At 35.0% G+C, this 10600-nt stretch overlaps 1 long non-coding RNA gene and 1 pseudogene across 2 annotated transcripts; one reads left to right on the plus strand and one right to left on the minus strand.

Annotated features, from left to right (window-relative positions):
• The first annotated feature begins 587 nt into the window (after nucleotides 1-587).
• On the plus strand, nucleotides 588-2657 carry LOC104708475 (uncharacterized; annotated as a pseudogene).
• Nucleotides 2658-3792: 1135 nt separating this feature from the next.
• On the minus strand, nucleotides 3793-5015 carry LOC147949925 (uncharacterized). Of its 2 annotated transcripts, none has more exons than XR_015596115.1 (4): nucleotides 4881-5015; nucleotides 4477-4642; nucleotides 4245-4286; nucleotides 3793-3958 (listed from the first exon to the last, which is right to left on the minus strand). It is a non-coding gene; the product is annotated as an uncharacterized LOC147949925 (long non-coding RNA). The 2 variants fall into 2 exon arrangements; XR_015596113.1 differs by having other exon boundaries at nucleotides 4245-4289.
• Between the last annotated feature and the right edge of the window lie 5585 nt (nucleotides 5016-10600).

Consider the following 10600-nt stretch of genomic DNA (forward strand, 5'->3'; position numbering starts at 1 on the left):
TAAAACTTAAAGTCTATAAACTTTTTTTGATCGGGATTTATACCTAGTTTTCATGAGTTCATCGACAGCAATACAACTGCACCATAGAGAGAGAAAAGTCTTCTGCTTCTATTTTTGATTGGTTCCAGTATTATTTTTGTCTTCGGTTATTTTTTATCAAACATCATATAAACAACAGTAAGTAATTGATGCAAAACTTGTCGTTGGACAAAATTCTGTTTACGTGTTATAGCATATAAACTTGTCTATTGATTTTCTTCTTATTCTAGATAAATTGATAGTCTCATTCAATTGCTTTAAATATATATTGATGAATTCATGCTATGTTTTTTATTATGTGATCTATGGAAAAATATTTTCCAAAAAAACCAACAAGTACATCTCATTCTCATGATGATTTGGAGAATTTACCCGTGGACCCTGCAGATAGGAAACGAATTGTGGAATATCACCCTAACCAAAGAGATGAGGTAAGACGCAAATATTTAGTTAAGGGTCCTTATCAACCTCGTGGTCACAAATTTCCTAGAACACTAACCGGAGATAAACTGAGACGATTCAATCCAATTTGGTTTGATCTTTATGGTGATTGGCTGGAATATAGTGTGAAGACAGACAAGGCTTTTTGTTTGGTTTGCTACTTGTTTAGAGATTACACAGAAAATAAAGGTGGAAGTGATGAATTTGTAACAAGGGGATTTGATACATGGAAAAATCCAAAGAGATTGAGTGTTCATGTGGGAGAAGTGAATAGTTTTCACAATAATGCATTGAAAATGGCTGATAATTTGATGAGACAAGGTCAATCAATTGTTCATGCTTTTTATAAGCATGATGATGCTGCAAAAAATGAATACAGAATCAGATTGAATGCTTCAATTGATGTTTGTAGATATTTATTACGGCAAGGATTACCTTTTTGAGGTCATGATGAGTCAGTAGAATCAGCTAATAGGGGAAACTTCATAGAGCTTGTGAAATATACTGCAGATCAAAATGAGCTTGTAAGGAAGGTTGTGTTGGAGAATGCTCCTAAAAATAATCAGATGGTGTCTCACAAAATTCAGACTGATCTAGTGCATTGCTTTGCAGAGGAAGTTATTGAATCTATTATTCAAGAAGTTAATCACGATGTATTTTGCTTGTTGGTGGATGAGTCTGCAGATGTTTCTACTAAGGAGCAAGTGGCAGTGGTTTTTCGCTTCGTTCATAAAGATGGGATAGTAAAAGAAAGATTTATTGGTCTTATTCATGTTCAAGATACATCTTCTGCAACTCTGAAATGTGCTGTTGATTCATTGTTTGCAAAGCGGGGGTTGAGTATGAAAAAATTAAGGGGACAAGGTTACGATGGAGCAAGTAACATGAAAGGTGAGTTTAATGGGTTGAGATCTTTGATTTTAAGAGAAAATAGTACTGCATATTATGTACACTGTTTTGCTCACCAGCTTCAATTGGTCGTCGTGGCAGTTGCTAAAAAACATTTTGAAGTTGGTGATTTTTTTGATATGATTTCGGTTTTGCTAAATGTGGTTGGAGCATCTTGTAAGAGGAAAGATATGGTTCGAGAAGACCAACGAAGGATCATCGAAGAAGGAATTAGTCAAGGTGAAATTAAGACAGGAAAGGGACTGAATCAGGAGCTTTCATTTCAAAGCCCTGGTAATACTCGATGGGGTTCTCACTACAATACCTTAGTACGATTAGTTGATTTATTCCCTTCTATTGTGAAAGTATTGGAGTATGTCCAGAGCGAAGGGAGTGATGGTGTCAAAAGAAGGCAAGCTAATGGTCTCATCAAATATTTGCACACCTTTGATTTTGTGTTTTACTTACAGTTGATGTTACTTCTTCCCGGGATCACAAATACTCTATCGGTGGCTCTGCAAAGGAAAGATCAAGACATTTTGAATGCTATGTCTCTGGTGAAATCTACCAAGCAACAATTGTACAATCTCACGGATAATGGATGGGATTCTTTGGTTGAAAAAGTTAATTCTTTTTGTGAGAGTCATAACACTGAGTTGATCATCATGGAAGAAGAATTTGTTGATCCAAAGAAGCCAAGACGGAGAACCAACATGACAAACTTGCATCATTATCAGGTGGAATGTCTTTACACTGTATTGGATATGCAAATTCAAGAGTTTAATGATCGTTTTGACGAGGTAAACACTGAATTGCTTAGTTGTACTGCGTCTTTGAGCCCTTTTGGTTCCTTCCACGAGTTTGACCATCGAAACTTGTGAGGTTATCTGAGTTTTATCCGGAAGATTTTTAGTTCTGTGGAGCGGATATCTCTTGAGCATCAACTTGGTATTTACATTGATAATATCCGTGAAGATAAAAGGTTTGCTAATTTGGAGAGTCTTGGAGATCTTGCACGTGTAATGATGGACACAAAAAAACATCTTTCGCATCCTCTTGTTTATCGACTTTTGAAGTTGGTTTTGACTTTACCTGTTGCCACTGCTACAGTCGAGAGATGCTTTTCTGCGATGAAAATTGTGAAGACTACCTTGCGAAACCGAATGGGTGATCAGTTTTTAAATGATTGTATGGTTTGTTTTATTGAAAAAGAGCACTTAGATAAAGTGACAAATGAGGTAGTAATAAAAAGATTTCAAGATATGGAAGATCGTAGAATAGTTTTGTAGGACTTTTTCATATGTTTTTGTTATGACAATTTTTTAATATTTTATTTTTTTGGTTTTGGATTTTTTAATAATAATATTATTATTATATTTTAATTAATTATTTTATTAATTATTTTGTGCCCCATGTTAAATAAGTTTCTGCGTCCGCCACTGCGAATGTCAATTGTCGAGTATTTTAGTATCTTAAATCTGATGTGTTCGGGCCTTTGCTTTGCTCACGCCTCCCATGAGTCTTTGCTTTGCTTTGCTCACGCCTCCCATGAGTCTCGTCGTGATCGGGCCTCTCTATTATTCCTCGTTTTGGATTTCATTCTTATGGGGTTTATATATACGGTTGGACTTTATATGTTAGATTAGCTTCTTGATTATGCTAGAATTTTTGTTTTATAACTTCTATTTAAGCTTAAGTCTATTGTTGGTAGCTTTTGATTATTAAATACACTAGTTTAAAAAAAATTATATAAAGTCTAGAGAGGAAGACTCTCAACCTTAGGGCCTAAAAGCTTGTGTTTTAGCTTGTATAAAGCCTTAGGCCTAAGGTTATCTTCAACGGAAGTTTTAAGCTCAGGTTTTAAGAAAAATTGATCAAAAAAATAAATCAGAAATAGTTAAAATAAATAAGAGGCTCTCTTATTTTGTAACCTGAATAGTGTATAAGAGACTGTGAACGTGTCGCATATCGGTTGGAAGCTCGATTTAATATAATTTTTTTTTCTTTTTGCAGGCCATATTTTTTTTTTCTCCACCTTCTCTCTCGAATCTCTCCGATTTTGCAATCGCAAAAGAGCCGTCTCACAATCGAACGGAAATGGGAGGAGATTGAATCAATTGGGAAAACTCGGTTTAGTTTGAAGCCTCTTCCTTTATCAGTCCCCAAATTTTTTTTTTCCTTGTTATAGTTGTTTCAGTCTATCGTTTTGGTTTCAATAATACTCAGGTAGGAATGTCAAAAAGGATTTTTAAGCCCTGTCCAGCCCTGGCCCTGTATAAACTCAGCCCTTTAAAACCCTGAATGTAAAGAGCCTTGTAAAATTAATATTAAAGGGCTGAACCCTGTCCAGCCCTGGCCCTGTAATTTTCTTTCATTTTATTTTAGAAACTCAAATCTAACAGTTCTAAAAGTAAAAAAAAATCATCAATATCCAAATTTCATGCTATGTAAAACATTTCTAAAAATTCAAAACTCAAATATAGTAAAATTGTAAAATTGTAAAATAAACTCAGTTTTGATTTCCTCGCCAAACATAGTAAAATAAGAATCTCCGCTTCAGATTCTTCCATTTGCCCCTGAATTGATTAAGCTGAACAAAGAGACAATAGCATTACAAACTAGTTTCGGAATCCAAGTGAAAAGATAGAAAACAAAAGATTCTTCATACTTGTTACTAAACAAAATGTCGATATTTCACTCGGGTGAACACTGATAGATACAACTGTTAACAAATTCTTATTATCAGCCAATTTATAGATAGAACAAACAATGCAATACTGCTGTTCTTTTATCTTTCTCATCTACGATAATCTATTTTGACAAGTAGATTAAATACACCAAATACACCATATAAGACACAGTGGGAAAAATCTCACCTCATTTGTGTGGGACTTGTCCTCAACACCAGATTCATTTGCCTGCTTGAAAAAAGAAGATTTAAAAGTATCAGACCATGGGAGGGCTCACCTCACTTGTAATATCCCATAATTTTAAGTCAACCATCTCTATACCACACAAACGTTAATAGTAAAGAGTTAATCAAGAAAGAAATATAATATACTAAAAGACGAACATATAGCACACAGAAGATCCAAGAAAGAAACTTACTTGTCCAAGAGCTCGAACAATACTGAGCTTGCAACAACCCTTTAGTTTTGTTATACTTGCTTGTCCCTGAGACATACTTGCTTGACCTTCTTCATTCATCTCCATCTTCATGTAATCATTTTCAGCATTTAGAGTTGCAATTGTTTCTAATGACTGTAAATTTATACTGCATCAAATTGACAATTATCAATTAGAGCTCAATACAATCAAAATTTGTAAACATAATCACAACCCATAAATACTAAATAGTAAATACAATCAAATTTTGTAAACATAATCACAACCCATAAATACTAAATACAATCAAATTTTGTAAACATAATCAAATTGTCAATTAGAGCTCAAAATCTAAGATCACAAAATTTAAACTGATAAAAGAAAGATAGATTGAATCTTAATTGAACCCAATTAGAGCTTGAAGAGATTGTGAAGCATGAACTTGTGCGACATTGTGTTAGTGAATCAAGGAATCGTCTTTTGTGGCTAGAGAAGAAGAGAAGAACTGAGAAGAACTGAGAAAAAAAAAATTTTGTCGTTTAGAAAAAATGTAACAGGGCCAACTAGAAATTTATTATACTCGGCCCTTTATCAACTCGATTTAATTTTACTTAAAAATACAGGGCCCACGGGTTTATAATTTTGACACGAGCTGGGCCAACCCTGTAAGTTTAAGCCCTTTTTAACATCCCTATACTCATGTATGGCTTCTGATGGCTGTGTTTCAAAGATTGCATATGATGAGCTAGTGAAATTGATGGGTGGAGGAGAGCTACACTCAAGGGTTTTGTTCTTCCTCTTGGATCTTCTTTTATTTACTATCTATTTTTCCTAATTAGATGTGATTTACTTAGTTGCTCTGTTATTTCAGGTTATGGTTGATGCTTTTATGGATGAGGGTGATGTCTCAAGGAGACAAGGACACGCTTGGATTCTTCACTGTGCTAAGGTTTTGTTCTTGCTCTTAACTCTTCTTTTTACTCTCTGTTTTTCCTAATTACATGTGTGGAGAAGGATCCTATAATGGCTCAATGATGGCTTTGACTGATCGTTGTCACTACATACTCTTCTCTTGGACATATTTGTTTAGGTAACGTTACTCAATTGTTTCTTTACTCTCTCCATCTCTTATTTTTTTTGGTCTCTTCTGAATTTTTAACTCAAGCTTTGTATGCCTCTTCTGCTGTGTGTGATTTTCCTAGAGCATAGTTTTTTGTCTGATTAGTCTTACATTATGATGAACATGTCAGTCAAAACAGTTTGCATTGTTTTTTTGTCTGATTAGTCAAAAAATAGGGTGTGAATGTGTTATAAAACACCATATAATGGATTATTAGCAATATCAGAATCTTTTCCTTTGAATTGCTTGTGACATTGAACTTTTCTTTTGGTTGATTAAGTTGTACAGTCCTTTTTCTTCTTTGAATTAGCAGAAACAGTATTCCTTGCACATTATAATATTTGTTTTCATCTTATGTTTGCTGTTTTCCCAAACCAAAAAGAGTTTGAGAGTAGATCATAAATAATATGTTACAATATGTTGTAAATGTAACATTGTCTTTAGTTCCGTTTTGCAGATATTCTCTATGACTTCTGGTCTCCCGCAATGACAGTGAGTTCAGTCTGCATCAGCATTCTCTCTATGCTATCGAGTTCACCCGAAAAGGTTTATATATTTTGAACTCTTCACACTTTGTATTCTGACAAACTGAACATTTTGACCCATTTGACACATTTCTTATCTATGTTGTCTAATTGTCTATTTCTAACTCTCAGCCCGGCTGATAATGATCGATACGTGAAGAACTGCAAGAACGGGAGATCTCCTAAAGAGACAAGGTGGTGGTTGCATGACGACAAGGTTTGATGATGATGACCTACAAGATGTCTACTGAAGAGGTTTATATAATTTCCCAAGACCAATAATACTATATTCTAAGAGCTTGTGTTCAAGCTTTGCAAGAAGAGGAGTTGCAAAAACATGTAGATATCCCTATTGCGTCTTCATCAAATATCGACGTTCTAAGTAAGAACTGTTCCGGAATCTAATTATAAGTTCTCTAGAAAATCTTGTTTTGTCTGTTATTTAAGCTTTTTCTCTCAATCAAAATCCATGTTAACTTGTTATTATGTTGATTGAATTAATTAGTGTATATTAGTTGTTAATCTAATACATAAAATTATATCCGTGTTTTATCATTTTAGTAGATTCTTTTATTATAATTTTCTTGATTTAGATCTGTTGCTATGTATTTGCTTGCTTATTGAAATGTAAAGCTTCAAAATATGTGCCACCTAATTATGTTGTTTTCATAGATCTAAGAGAATGACAAACCAGCATAGATGGGAACAAACTTCAATTCCATTTATACTAGTAAAATTTGCATGAAATTGATTTGGTCTTTCCATCAGCACATAAAAGACCAAACATGAATCAAAAGAAAGTAATATATTATCAATGGAGTTGTATTTGCTAAAGAAAGAAGAAAAAAAGATATAAGAAGTAGATACATGACTATTTGTTAAGCACAATTGCATAGTGTATCCCAGAGTTGCAGGTTTCTAGATGATGTTCTCACTTGATAAATAAACTCTATTTTCAAATGTCTATACTGGTCCTAGCTGTAGTCCATGGCTGGAGCGGGAATGGAGTATTCTGGCACATCTCTTTTGTTACTTGGTCGCTTGTGCGACTAAGTAAGGACATAAGGTGGTGTTCAGGATATGAAATTTTGCGAGGCTGTTGTTAAAGAGGCAAAATTTCCTAAAATAGAAGTTTCTAAAAGAGTAAAGTTTCCAAATGTGGAAAGTTCTAAAAATGGAAAGTTTTATGGGAGTTAGAATTTTCCATTTTTAGTGGTTGTGAGCCTTAGAGAGGCTTGTGTGGCCTTCGTGGCAGACTATTGAGTCTTTTTGTGCCCGTGTGTGACAAACTTTCGAGACATTGTGTGGCATTTGTGGCGGGCTGTTTAGCCAGTGTTGCATGTTTAGGCAGTCCCTCCGGGATGTGTGGTCTTTGTGACGTTCCTTTGGGATGTATGGTCTTTGTGACAGTCCTTCAGGATGAGTGGTATTCGTGATGGTCCTTCGGGACAAGTGGTCTTCGTGACGGTCCTTGGGGACAAGTGGTCTTTGTGATGGTCCTCTTTAGGACATTGTTTGGCCTTGGTAGCGGTCATGTTTAGGACATTTTTTTGGCCTTTGTGGTCCTGTTTAGGACATTTGTTGGCTTTGTGGCGGCCCTTGTGGCATTTTGATGATCCTTGTGTGGTCATGAGGTATTCAGTGAGGGGAGATGTGGTTGGTAGGACATTGTGTTGTTTTACGAGAACCACGGGAAGGAAACCTGCATAGGGATAGTACTCAGATGTGTTCAGAATTGTTTGCTCTAGGGAAAGTTGGTCCCAAACAACTCTTGGGGGACTTTAGTTCTCCTAGTACTGCCATATTCTAAGACTTTGTGGCTTTAGGGTATGGTTAGTATATGGACTTTGGATGACGATCCGGGGGTGCGTTGTAGGGTGGCAACCCGAGATATGAATATTGGACTTCCTAATATATTATGGCATGCGGGCCTAGGCCCGATGAAGAACCAATATTATGGCATGCAGGTTTCAGCCTGATGAGGAGCCAATAAAAACTCAAGGTTCAGGCCTATGAGTAAAGGAAAGTCCAAAAGTCAATAGCAAATAATGCTTGGAACATGAGTTTATAGCCTAGAGGTGACCTTTTCAGATCGGTCGGAGGAGTGCGGGCCGGTTGCACGGGAGTCCTTGGCTGATGGTTGTTCGAGATTCGAGGACGAATCTATATTGGTGGGAGAGATTGTAACATCCGCAAACCGGACTCCCGGTTCAGGAGATTCATCGGTCGATGCACTATGTGCATCGGTCGATGCAAGGTCGGTTTTCACGAATGAGTTTAAGTTAAACGTTACGTTTTGGGGTTAGGGAAAACAGTGGAATCGATTATAAAAGCAGAAACTCGAGGGTTTGGCCATTTCTGGAGAAAAAGAAAGAGAGAAAGAAGTTTTTGAGTGTTCTTGAGGGTTCTTGGCATTTTGAGGCTATTCCTATAGAGATCTGTAGCTGGGATCATTGTAGGAGCTTCATAAGAGTGTAGATCTTCCTGTTTAAGGTCCAAAATCTTCTTAGCAAAGGTGAGTGCATGGTCATGGATTATCTAAGCTTGAGATTTCTCTGATCTGCTTGTCTTATGTGTTATTTGGCTTGTTAGTACATTTTGAGTCGTTTGAGGCCTTGTGAGGCTTGTCTTGTGGTTTGGGATCGAGTTATGTTGATGTATCAATGGAGATCTGGCGAGAAGCTTTGGGGGAAACAATGCTTGGCATGTGCATCAGTCGATTCACTTTGTGTGTCGGTCAATGCAATGCGAGGACAGAGTGGTTGATCTAGGAGCATCGGTCGATGCCATGTGGAGGCATCGGTCGATGCAATTAGGGATTTCGTGCAATGTCGATCATGCGTCGGTCAATTTATGGTGAGTGTCAGTCGATGCAAGTGAACCTTGCGTCGGTCGATGCAAGCTTATGTCGGTCAATGCAACCTCGGTTGGTGTTAGTCAATGCATGGGTTGGTGTCGGTCGATGCAGATGTCTGGTTTGTTGTTTGGTTATTGATTGTATGTTTGATGGTTAGAGATATCTCAATTTCTTGTGTGTATAGCTCAGTAGATGGGTGGATTGCCTCACTGAGTGTTTATAAATACTCACGCATATCATTTGTGTTGTGGTGCAGGTAAAGGCAACGTGTGATCGTGGAATCAAGGCGATGAAGAGGAGAATGTTCTAGTGTCTCGTTTATTGTGGTATAATTTCGGTTAAGTTGTTAGAGATGAGTTATTAGAGCATTGGTAGGTTGCTGATTTAATGTTTTATGTTGCTGTAGTGGGATTATTATTGTTATTGGTTTATTGGATTAATAATTTTTGGTTTAATGGTATCATTTTATCTTATCTGCTGTTGTGTGATTGTGGTTAGGTGGCTAGTGGGTATGAGACCACTAGTGTAGATTATTATTATTATTATTATTATTATTATTATTATTATTATTATTATTATTATTATTATTATTATTATTATTATTATTATTATTATTATTATTATTTTATTATAAATAAAAAACGGGTTAGTCGGTTCAATTTTATTTAAGATCCTACGTTTTTTTGAATTATTATCTTACAACATCTTTGTTGTGCTTTTGCTTGTGACCCTTATGATGCTCTTTGTGCTTGTGACCAAGATCTTTGTATTCGCCCTTCTTATCGATATATGTAAGACATATTAGCAGATTTAATAGTTTGACTTGATGTCTCAAAAATCTAAGTCAATGAAAATTGATGTTTTAAATGGCTTACAATAAAATTCATAGTTTAAATAGCCTCAATTTAAAAATTTATGGTTTAAATAACTTCAATTTAAAAGTTCATGGCTTAAGTGGCCTCAGTTTAAAAGTTCATGGTTTAAATGGTATTAATTTAAAAATTCATGGTATAATGACATTTTCGCATAATTAAAACTTATCAAACCAACATCGTTTGTCACTAAAAGAAAGTGGTTTGCTCGGATTTAACGTCATATTTTGTTTGGCTTGGTCAACGAAACTTAATTCTTAAAAGAGCTAGTGGATGAAGGTTAATGTTTTAAATGGCCTAAAGCAAAGTTCATGGTTTAAATGGCCAAAATTTGAAAGTTTATGGTTTAAATGACATTTTCCCCAATAATAATATCAATTGTCGTATTTTCGTAGCCTATAAAACTATGAAAATGAAAATGATGTTTATTTAGGAACTGAAAACATAAAAAAACATAAGTTATTATTAATATGTTATTGAGTATTTTATATTATTATAGTTTGAAAATATTACATAACAATTGTATCATAGTAATAAGATCTAGGAGAAAAATCAGTTTTTTAAAATCATATATGTAAATTAAATTATTATTAATTTCTTATATTAATGGAGCCATATTTTACCTGAGAATTTAAAAAAAAAATTATCTTATTATCTTGTATATATATTTTTTTTAATTTCTCTACACGACTCGAGAGCAACGAAATTTATTAATTTGTGGTACTTCTTAACTTATAGAATATTAATTTATGAA

This window comes from Camelina sativa, chromosome 1 (assembly GCF_030686135.1).
Source record: "Camelina sativa cultivar CO46 ecotype springtype chromosome 1, ASM3068613v1".
Classification (NCBI taxonomy): domain Eukaryota; kingdom Viridiplantae; phylum Streptophyta; class Magnoliopsida; order Brassicales; family Brassicaceae; genus Camelina; species Camelina sativa.